Here is an 11,890-nt window from a genome sequence, read left to right as displayed (position 1 = left end):
ATCTGTTGAACAAACTTTAGTTATTTATTCAATGTAATTTAGATAAGTAATTATAAACATGTATTTATATTTCATAATTTGTTAAGTATATGGGCCATTTTTATTTTCAAAGTTGTCCACCCCACTTTTTTTTTGGATTTGGAAATTTGTATGTGGTTTTCACTTAGAATCGCGGGCTCTTTCAATTCTAATAGGAGAAAAAAAGTGTCCCCAGATTTTTTTTTCCATTCCGTTACCATTTTTTCATACATTTTGTATGGCGGTAACGGAATGGAAGGTTCGAAAAAATGTATGGATATCTTGGGACATTTTTTTTTCTTTTATCAGGATCGAAAGAGCTTGCGATTCTGAGTATTAATCGCGTAAAAAATACCCATGTTACAAAATAAGTGGGGTGGACAACTTTGAAAAAAATGGCCCATATAATGTTTTAAATACTTGTGTATTTGTTTTTTTGTCAACCATACGCTGCCACCGATACAGCACGCTGATAACGATCTTTACACATTATGTAAACCTGTGACCCAAAGACGGACATGTAATTTAAATTAAGAAAATTCAATTATAAGGGCCACTTCTAGGGGGTAAAAGTGAAAATTAAAAATCAAAGTTACCAGAACTGTATTGCGTTACATATCAATTGAAAGAACTTTTTATAAGTATTTAATTTTCAAAAATATTTTTTTTTTTATAGTTTTTGGTAAAGTAATTTTCAAGACTTTTAAGAACGTAGGCAAAAAATTACCACCCCCTCCCCCTTTATCACCGAAACTACCAAGCGTAAAATTTTCAAAAAAATACAAGAGATAGTTTTCAATCATATCATTACAGGAAACCCTATTAGAAATCTCAGTAAAGCGTAAGTCGGACTTAAAAGAAAAGAACTCAAATTACAAATTTCACTCACTGCCGCTGCAAATCTCTTTAAATTGTGTGAGCGCGTTTGAATATTACATATATTATGTCGGCGGCAGATCGAAGAATCCGGCAGAACACGAGATTCCTAGGCATATCGTGAAACGCCGCCAAATCATGATTTGGCTTAGTAACATTCGCCATATCTTTCAAAACTCACCGTTTAACGATTTGCCCAGTGACGTTTAAGCAGATCGTGAAATTCCTAGACATATCATGAAACGCCGCCATTTCATGATTTCACCAAGTAAAGCCCGCAAGTGGCATTTAAGCAGATCATGTGATTCGTAGGCATATCATGATACGCCGCCATATCATTCAATACTTAAGTAGGGTGTCCAAAATTGAAGTAAAAATGCAATAAACATAATAAGTACTATATTTAATTAAATAATTTGTATTTTATAAATGAAATGTAACGAGACTTACTGTTTTTTTGACATTGTGCACAGAATCCTTGTGACTCACATAAAATGAATGGAGCTGATGCTCAAAAGCTTCTTTTGCACTTCTATATTCCATAATGACACTATTTTCGGTGCTAAAATCGTTTTGTTGAGGCGCCGACATCTTTCACTCGGTAAACAAACACCGCCGTAGCATGCGCTGCATACGCAGTAGCCAAGAAAGAAGCTATTCTACGAAATGCCCGTTATAGAGCTAGGAATATCGACGAATGCGTTGCTCTAATCGATCTGCCGTATTGTTTATCAGGCATATCGTGATACGTCTGGCCAACTTTTAGGCAATTCATGATTTGGCGGCGTTTCACGATATGCCTAGGAATCTCGTGTTCTGCCGGATTCTTCGTTCTGCCGCCGACATATATAAACTCAGTTCTGTTTCGTTTTGTTCAAAATATCGATTATTCGTAAAAATGGTTCCTACTAAAAAGGAGGCGCTTAAGCCCTTCTTGTAGTGTACGGAACCCTTGCAACGCGAGTACAACTCGCACTTGGCTGTTTTTTTTTTTCGTTTTCCGTTAAATTCGACACGCAGTTAGGTTCGTCATCAGGCCAGGAACCACCCTGAATATCGCTTTTTTTGTTCCCATGCATAATAAATTTATTAATTAGTGTGATTTGGTGTGATATATAGGACTTTAACCATAAAATTAAAGTCATTGTCAAGTGTTTGACGGCACATGTCAAAACAAATAACATTAGGAAGTGGTAAGGGATGCCACACACGTGTTCAATAATTAAATTATTTTTGTAAATAAATCGATAACTGTAAGAATTAAGAGGCCAGTTTCTTCGAGAAATTGATTGTATTTGAACTAAAGAATCTTCCCTTAAAGTTAACGGAGTTCAATAAAAAATCTATTCAGGAGCGTGGGTATACAATCATGGCCAAAGACCTTTACAACTTCGTAAAGACCGATAAAGTCTAAGAAAAAAATGTACCCCAAAACCATACGGCCATTTCTCAAAAATTTGGCACCGACAGGTGAAAGATTTGCTTTTTTTTAAATGTCGCATTTTAAAAAAAAAAATTGTAGGGATCGTTTGAACGCGTCTCAAACATTTCAAAAATGTCAAAGGCACCGATATCAATTAATTATTTCAGAAGTTATGATCGATTAAAATTCAGGTGAACGACATCATGATCAGGTGAAGGATAAATATACACAGGTTATCGACAACAGCAGCAGGTTAACGACAAATGAGTACAAATTTGTATGACACATTTGACAAGTTAACGACAAGCGTCGCTAACCTGCGTCCGTAGTCGATCACCTGTAGTTTGGTGGTCATTCACCTGATATGGACGTCATTCACCTGCCCATCAGCATTATAATAGGTTTTAACCGCCGCCCAAATCTCAAGGAAGGGGCTCATTAATATTTTATACCAGACCTTTAAATTAAATCATAATATAATAGCTACTCTGAAGTATAATGAATGAAGTGACTTCACTTCAAGCAACCACTTGCTTACTGACACGGTATTTAAACTATAATTAAGATTTCATTTTTTAAAGGGGGCAAGAAACAAATGAAAAAATTAAAATATGTAAATAAATCACAGAAGAGTTACTTTTAATTATAAAAATATAAGGATACTCATTATTATTTATCTTTTCTCTTAGATTAGGCTGTTTTATAATATGATTATAAAAGTAAAATACAAAACCACATACAAAACAATACAAAATATATAAACACATTATAAAAAACCTAACCTAGGGTGCCGCCGGCAGCGGGGCAGGGCCCAAGCTGCCGGTGGTTAGGGCTGCAGAGAGAGGAACCGTCGGACTATCCGCGCCGTGTCCAAGATCACCGCCTTCTGCATCTGACCCTTGATCCAACCACCTAGCGAGAGTCTCTCGAGATGTTGGTCGAGACTCTTCGCTATGAGACCGTTCGCTGAAACGACTATCGGGACAATGATCGTCGAATCAACATCCCACATGGCGGTTATCTCGTAAGCCAAGTCTAGGTACTTACTGGACTTGTCCTTCTCGGCTTTCACGAGATTCTCATCATGGGGGATGGTGATGTCGACGAGCACGGCCCGGCGTTGCGATCGATCTATTATGACAATGTCAGGCTTATTGGCTACAATAGTCCTGTCAGTGATAATAGATCGATCCCAATAGAGCGTGGCACGACCATTTTCGAGAACTGGCGCAGGTATGTACTTGTAGTACGGTACTTCGCGGTCCACAAGACCGTATTGAAGAGCAAGCTGCTGGTGAATGATCCTGGCTACGAGATTATGCCTGTGCGTACTCACCGTTAGCTAGATGAGAACAATCGGAGATGATATGCCTGAGTGACTCTCCGGGACGGCGGCATGCCCGACAAATGTCGACCGTACCGTCCTTCAGGATATATTTCCGGTAGTTGTTCGTCATCATAACTTCGTCGGCAATTGCACAGGCAAAACCCTCGGTTTCTCTGAAGAGGTCCCCGAATCGTAACCAGTTCACCGATGCGAGCAGATCTACATCGGGTCCCGTGAGGGCCTTGTAGAACCGCCCGTGTAGCTGCTTGCTCTCCCATACCGCCTTGTGGTCCGCAGTACTTAGTACCACAGGTTTGCGCCAGTTCTCTTTCGCCAAGGAGAGCGGCGTTAGGTTTCCGTCTACTGCCACCACATCACGATGCATCCCACACTCGTTGTTATGGAAGTAATTCCTGAGATTGTACACCTCACGGTTGTGAAGATCTTTGGCGTTTAGGAAGCCTCGACCTCCGCACTTCCGTGGGATGTACAATCTCATAACAGACGAGCGCGGGTGTAACATACGGTGTGTGGTAAGCAGTAACCGGACCCTCCGATCCAGGGCGTCCAGCTCAGTCTGGGTCCACTTTAGTATGCCAAAGGAGTATGTGAGTAGATTATGTTTTAATACTCATTATCATTACTTATTGATCCGATTGATCGCCCCTCGTAATGGTTCATCTGGCTTATGACAAGTGATCGACGTGTCGGTTTCCTGTCACTGAGTCGTTCACCTGGCTTTATCGCACAGGTGAAGGACACACACCACAAAAAAGCAACAATCCTTTGAGAAATGCAGCCTAAACCGAAATTACAGTAATACTTTTCTCATTTAACGCACAAAACAAATATTGAAGGTGTCAAAAAGTATTATTACGATTGGTAAATTTATCATTATTGTCATCACCCTGTCCCAAAATGTCGTTCACTTGCCTATTTTAGCCAGGTGAACGATGCACAGGTGACCGACAAAATGCCAGTTATTTCGCCAAAACTCAAAAAGTATTTGCCGAACGAACTAAATATTTAGGTGCCTAAAAATAAGCAACAAAATACGAAACATATGTTACAGTTAATGCATTATCTCAAACAATAACCAGTTTATGATTGACAGAATATCGACTACTTACCCGTTACAAACTCCCGTTCGAGGTAATTAAAAATTTATATTTTCTAATCAAGGCGTAGTGAGCACGTGCCGTTGCTTGCAGGTGATGGCCGATACTGGCGGCTTCGATTCATGTGGGGTGGGGCGGTAGAGGTGGAGTAGGGATCGCACAGTGCTTGCGAGTTTGTCTCGACAGGTCAACGACAAAAACGGCCGTGGACAAACTTTAAAGCCAAATAACTTGGAACATAAGTGTAATATTATTATCAGATACTCTAGTTTTAAAAGTTAAGGATATATGCAAATAAAATACAGCAATAAAAGTAAGTAAAGTTAATAATTTGTGTACTTTTAACAACTCGAAACATGAGTACTCCGCGTTGGGACACGGAAGGTGAACGACAAAACTTAGTTACAATTATTATTTATTTCATTAATATAAAATAAATCGATTTCAAAGCATCAGGCCTCTATGTAAAAACTGTCTTTTAATATGTATTGATAATTTATTTATGAAGATATTGTATACTAAAAAAAAAGTTCTAACATAAACGTACTGACAGGTGGGGGTGGCAAAATTTTGAGAAATGACCACAGAAAAAGGTACGGTGAGCTAAATAGCGACACACCTTTGGGGTACGCTTAGCTAGATGGCGCTAATGTTAATATTTGACATTTTAAAACATATGAAGCTATGAATATGGGCCAAATTTTCAAAACTGAGGTTCAAAAGTTTTAAGCTTGTGTCGAGAGATGGCAGTCTATGCACTGTGATTACACATTTTACTTTGACAGTCATTCTTAAATACTCGATCCTTTTTGACATGGCTAACGTTCTATAACGTCAAGCCACTATCAGATACCTAATAAAAAGCCCTACATATCATTTGTTAGTCGTATAACTCGAAATCAAAAAATCCTTGTAGCTTTTCACCTATTCGCGTTTTGCCGCGATAGCGTATTTTGTTGTAGCGTGTAATATCGATAGTATATTTTGTTACTCGCATATATTTTCAATAGATTTTTACAACAGTAGCAGATTTTAATGTAGCGTTTATCACTAATAGCCTATTCAGTTAGCCGCAAATATTTTTAGTCGCATTTTACCTGGGTCTCATACTATTGTATTAATGGTTTAAAAAAAAGGCTATATCACTGGGATATAATACGTTGTCAAATGGACATATATCAACATCAACATTTGCATTAGTAATATAATATTTTATTAGTAATATCAGTGATATGCACAACGAGGTTATATAACCAGGAGAAACCCTACAAATGCGAAATGCATTTGCAAAACAAAACTAAAGTGCTAAAAAAAAGGAAATATCACAATGTCTAATAACGCATTACAAACAAATATCTATTGAGGTGAAAAGCGACTACAGTGAAAAAAGGCAGGATAATAAATATACTATGAATTTTATACACAATTGTAATTGGCGACCAAAAATTATACTACAAGAAAAAAATATTGTTCAGAAATTTTGAGATCGCGGCAAAACGCGAATAGGTGTTGATTTCGAGGTATACGACTAACAAATGCTACATATTGGTAACATAATATAATTCATAGTGACATTTGATCTTCATTTAAAACAGACATGAGACATGCTATACAGAATATGTACATTTTAGATAATGCAATCCACAATTTAGGTTGTATTAAAAAATACTAGTTTTTTCTTAATATTAATATACAATTTTTTGCCTTTTTCGATTTTTATACGCCAATGAAATTTTAACTTATACAGGGTGTTTGTATAGTCACTTGCAATAATTACCTAAGGGCCGGGCCACTCGCGTAAAAAATGGGTACTGAAGTATGATACCTTTTGACGGTTTCACCTAGAAATTTTCTGAGATGCAAAAATAATCACGTAAAATCGTTAATTTCATCTTTTTTCTACTCCCGTACTGTTATTCGTGAGTTACAAGGTCGTGCATAGAACTTAAAAACCCTACATAAAAGATGTCAGGACAAGTCTATCTAGTCTATACCCTGAAAACATTTAGTAGAAGTAGCACGATATAGCTGTTACAGTTCAGTAAATACATTGCTACCAACTTAACAAACCAATTCGCAGAGTCGAGACTCCTTCGTTTTCTGCTGCGTTCATTGGCGACGCGTCGAATCGCATTCAAATGTATGAGAACTCGATTCAACTCGGCTCGATTCGTCTTAGTGGCCAGGCTTCAAAGAACCATACCATAGACAGTTTTATTTTCATGTTTGCACTCAAACTGCATATTCAAAATGGTAGGCGGTCCACTAGATAACTAAGATGACTGAAAGTAGGTATTTGTTGATTTATAATTTTCTTTCAAAATAAGTGCTTGGTCGTAGAAAAAGTATTGTATGCAACGGTGTTTAACTGAGTCAAAAAATGCTCGTGGCGTCTTTACCCACGCCACTCACCTTTTTTGACCTCTTTTAACCACCAGTTGCATAAAATACTATTTAGGGTTCCGTAGTCAACTAGGAACCCTTATAGTTTCGCCATGTCTGTCTGTCCGTCCGTCCGTCCGTCCGCGGTTAATCTCAGTAACCGTTAGCACTAGAAAGCTGAAATTTGGTACCAATATGTATATCAATCACGCCAACAAAGTGCAAAAACAAAAAATGGAAACACAAACGGAAAAATGAAAACAGAGAATGGAAAACACATGCATATATATGTACCTCCACCTTTATACTAGTATAGGAATCGTGGATAAAAAACTCATATACTTAATAACTCCTTTCCATTTGAAGACTGTATACGACAAAATCCGGCCATTCATGACATGGATTTTTTTTTCTAAATCCACTTTTTGAAGTAATTTTTGTACTTTTATTAACCAGTATATCTTAACCTATAATAATAACTAGCTTTTGTGAGCGGCTTAAAAAGACAAAAAGTAGCCTATGTTATATATATATACTCTCCTTTCCTTCAATTATGTCCACTTAAATAAATCACGACAACTCGTCACTCCGTTTTGCCGTGAAAGACGGACAAACAAACAGACACAAACACATTCTCATTTTTAGGGTTCCGTAGTCAACTAGGAACCCTTATAGTTTCGTCATGTCTGTCTGTCCGTCCGTCCGTCCGTCCGCGGATAATCTCAGTAACCGTTAGCACTAGAAAGCTGAAATTTGGTACCAATATGTATATCAATCACGCCAACAAAGTGCAAAAATAAAAAATGGAAAATAATGTTTTATTAGGGTACCCCCCCTACATGTAAAGTGGGGGCTGATTTTTTTTTTCATTCTAACCCCAACGTGTGATATATTGTTGGATAGGTATTTAAAAATGAATAAGGGTTTACTAAGATCGTTTTTTGATAATATTAATATTTTCGAAAATAATCGCTCCTAAAGGAAAAAAAAGTGCGTCCCCCCCCTCTAACTTTTGAACCATATGTTTAAAAAATATGAAAAAAATCACAAAAGTAGAACTTTATAAAGACTTTCTAGGAAAATTGTTTTGAACTTGATAGGTTCAGTAGTTTTTGAGAAAAATACGGAAAACTACGGAACCCTACACTGAGCGTGGCCCGACACGCTCTTGGCCGGTTTTAATATTAGTATGGATAGTAGCTATTCGTTGTAATAGGTACTTAATTGTATTACATGAGTGTGTGAGTTTTCGCCGAATATAGTCCATAAGTAGTACATTTCATTTTTTGTTCAGCGTTTTTTGACAATCTTCACAGGCTTTCTATCCCACTTTTCACAATTATAGTTATATTTTTAAAAGCCGTTTTACATGCACTAGAATATCATCTTATTAAAAAATAGTCACTTCAACATTTGGGAGTCAGAAAACTTCAAGCAGAGAGCCAAAAACTGTCTAAAAGTCGAAGTCAGCAAAGTTAGAAAATCCTATTGTGAAATCAGTATGTCATCACTCATCAGGTATATTTTGGCTAATATAATTATTAATTATACCTACAATAAAAAATCTTTTTAACGTGAAAGTTTTGTAAAGACTGCCAGAAGACAGTGGACAAAAAAATATTGGTACTATGAGATATACACTGCTAAAATTTATAAACCAACTAACGTTATGGTATGTTAATATCTTTAACAACTAACTATATTCCGCGGAGGTGACCTTACCACAAGTGTAATGATAGAAGCCTTTGCAGGCCCCACATACTATTAATTCCAGGCGGGTGTTTATTTCTAGTTTGCAGGCTAAGCATATCATTGTGTTGTATTTGTTGAAATGTGCGTAGATGTAAATAATAGTTGTACTTGCTGTGATAGCAGATTATCCGATGGCGCGTCGGGTAGAATTATCCGTCTAGAGTTGAAGCAGCACAGATGATACGGTCTGCCGCCACGTGCGACAGAGATGGCGCACGATCTACTGATTGATAGCCGTCGGGTAGAACAACACTTGTTTATGCACTTCGAATTACGCTACTTAATTGCAACTTATTTCGCAAATAAACTGTTATAATCTCGCCAATTATAAATCGCACTAATGTTCTTTTCACTTTGAACATCCCATATACGGTTCCAGGTGGTTAAAATAATTATGGTTACTGTTTTTTGTTTCCGCGCTCGCGTTTAACCGGCCGCTCACTCGCTCGCTCGCGCGGTAATTTACTTACCAGAACCACCTAAAAATAAAAACTTGTTTAATATCTTTGCAATCAATCTATATTTTTACAAATTTTAGGTAAGTTCTACAATTATAGTACATTGTGAAATGTGAGCGGAAGTTGAATATTGCTAACGAGATTAAGTTAAATCGCCACGGCTTGACGGAGGAAAGACCCAAGTTTTCAATATTCTTACATGTAAGAAAAGTTAAATACAGTACAAGAAATTCCATAACTCTCCAGGGAGAACGAATATTCTGCAACTCCCGCTCCGCCTGAGTGCAATTGCACATTTACTGTGGGAGTGTGATGAAAATACTTTTTCAGTACAGATGTTGTTTTTTTTACGCACTAGTGCGAGAAGTGGTTCATTATATAACAGGTCGAAACTTCGGAAGCTCATCTGTACTGAAAAACGTCGTACGATACTCGTGCGAAAAGGAAATTCGCAACTCGTGTCGATTTAAAACACTCCCTTCGGTCGTGTTTTAATTTATCACCACTCGTTTCGAACTTCCTTTTTTACGCACTTGTATCGTAATGTACTATTTCAGTACAGATGGTGTTTTTTTACGCACTAGTGCGAGAAGTGGTTCATTATATGCCAGGTCGAAATTTCGGAGGCTCATCTGTACTGAAAAACGTCGTTCGATACACGTGCGAAAAGGAAATTCGTAATTTATCGCCACTCGTTTCGAACTTCCTCTTTTTCGCACTTGTATCGAAATGTACTATTGAATAACAGGATATAATTATAAGATTACAGTATTTACCATCTTATAAGAGAGTCCATTTAATTTTAACCTCTTATTATACTAAGTTACTAACTAAAAATACTAAAGTAGCTTGAAACACTAATTTACTAACTCTTCTTCTTACATCCATACCTACCAAGCATGTACAAAAACATACAGGATGGGCCAATGATAAATGCATTTTTGAAAATTGAAATAATAGGATTTTTTTGTGGTTTTGAAATAAAAAGTATATTTAGAAAGTATGTCAAATAAATAAATTTTACATTTTAAAAATTTAATCATCAAGATGTCGACCGTGGCGGTTGCGGCACTCTTCCAGCCTTGCCTGTAAATTTTGAAAGACTTTCGTCAGAAGTTGCGGAGATATTGCTTAGATTTCTTGGCGAATGTTCTCCTTTAATTCTGCTGTGGTTGCCGGATTATTTGAGTATACTTTACTTTTCAAGTAACCCCATAAAAAAAGTCAGCTGGAGTTAAGTCAGGGCTCCTGGGAGGCCAAGCAACATCACCCCGAATCCGAACTCAAGTCGAAAATGCCGACGAACAGACACATACGATCGATTGTTTTCATAAAAAGCTTGAATGCAAAACGCTCGCTGTTCTCCCGTGTAAGACACCATTTTGAATAAAAATTTACTTTTTTTTCTTTTAAATGACACCATTATTATATGCCAATGTTTTGTAATTTTGACAAAGGAGGTCGAGACAAAAGTGAATTTATCACTGGCCCACCCTGTATTATACAATCTACGTCGGCATTTCAACAGCGCGTTCTAGAAAACGCCATCAATCGCACAGCGACATCTATCGTCAAACTAAAATATTACACTTACATACCTACTTTTCTCAGTCGCAGTACAGGATACGCTGACATGGTCACTTTCTTTTAGTTCATATACGTCGCCATCTTTGACTATAGTAGGTTTCCCGAATTCGTTGTGAAAATCGTCTTTGTAAATTATGTCCTTGTATTCACATTTTATGTTTTTGTGCTTGGCTCTTATGGCGTCTACGACGCGGCATTTTGAGTGCTGAAAAAAGAAGTATTAATTAATTTTCATGACTTGCAGTACATAATTTCTGTAAGGAGCAATATATTAATTATTTAAATATATTACGTTACATAAAAAATAAAAAAATGTTATTTGTAATACACATACAAGGGAGGACGAAATCAACATCCGAACTCAAAACACCTTACGCTGCAGTGCTGCGCTCCACAAGGTCTTGGTGTCCAAGCTTCTTAGTAGACACACAAAACTACGGATCTATAAGACCGTGATCCGCCCCATTTTAATGTATGGGTGTGAGGCTTGGACACTAACACTCAAGGAGGAAAACAGCCTCCTAGTAACAGAACGTAAGGTGTTCAGGAAGATTCTGGGACCCGTGAAAAGAGACGATGCCGATCCGAAAAAATGCCGAAATTGAACATCTTATAGCCGAACCGAATATAATAGGTGAGACCAAGGCACATCGTCTCCGCTGGCTTGGCCATCTTATAAGGATGGGTGAGGATCGGGCAGTCAAAAGAGCCTATCTGGGTTGTCCAACTGGACGCCGTCCCGCTGGCCATCCTAAATATCGTTGGGCAGATAGAGTGGAAGCAGATCTCCGTGAACTCGGCGTTAACGAGGGCTGGCGAGAGGTCGCTCTGGACCGCGTAAAGTGGCGTGCTCTTGTGTTGGAGGCCAAGACTCACTTTGGGTCGTCGCGCCAACAAAGTAAGTAAGTAAGTATTTGTAAGCTTTTTGTACTTCCTATTTTTCATTTTT

This window comes from Leguminivora glycinivorella, chromosome 20, assembly GCF_023078275.1.
Source record: "Leguminivora glycinivorella isolate SPB_JAAS2020 chromosome 20, LegGlyc_1.1, whole genome shotgun sequence".
Classification (NCBI taxonomy): Eukaryota; Metazoa; Arthropoda; class Insecta; order Lepidoptera; family Tortricidae; genus Leguminivora; species Leguminivora glycinivorella.
Note: the sequence above shows the minus strand (reverse complement) of the source record.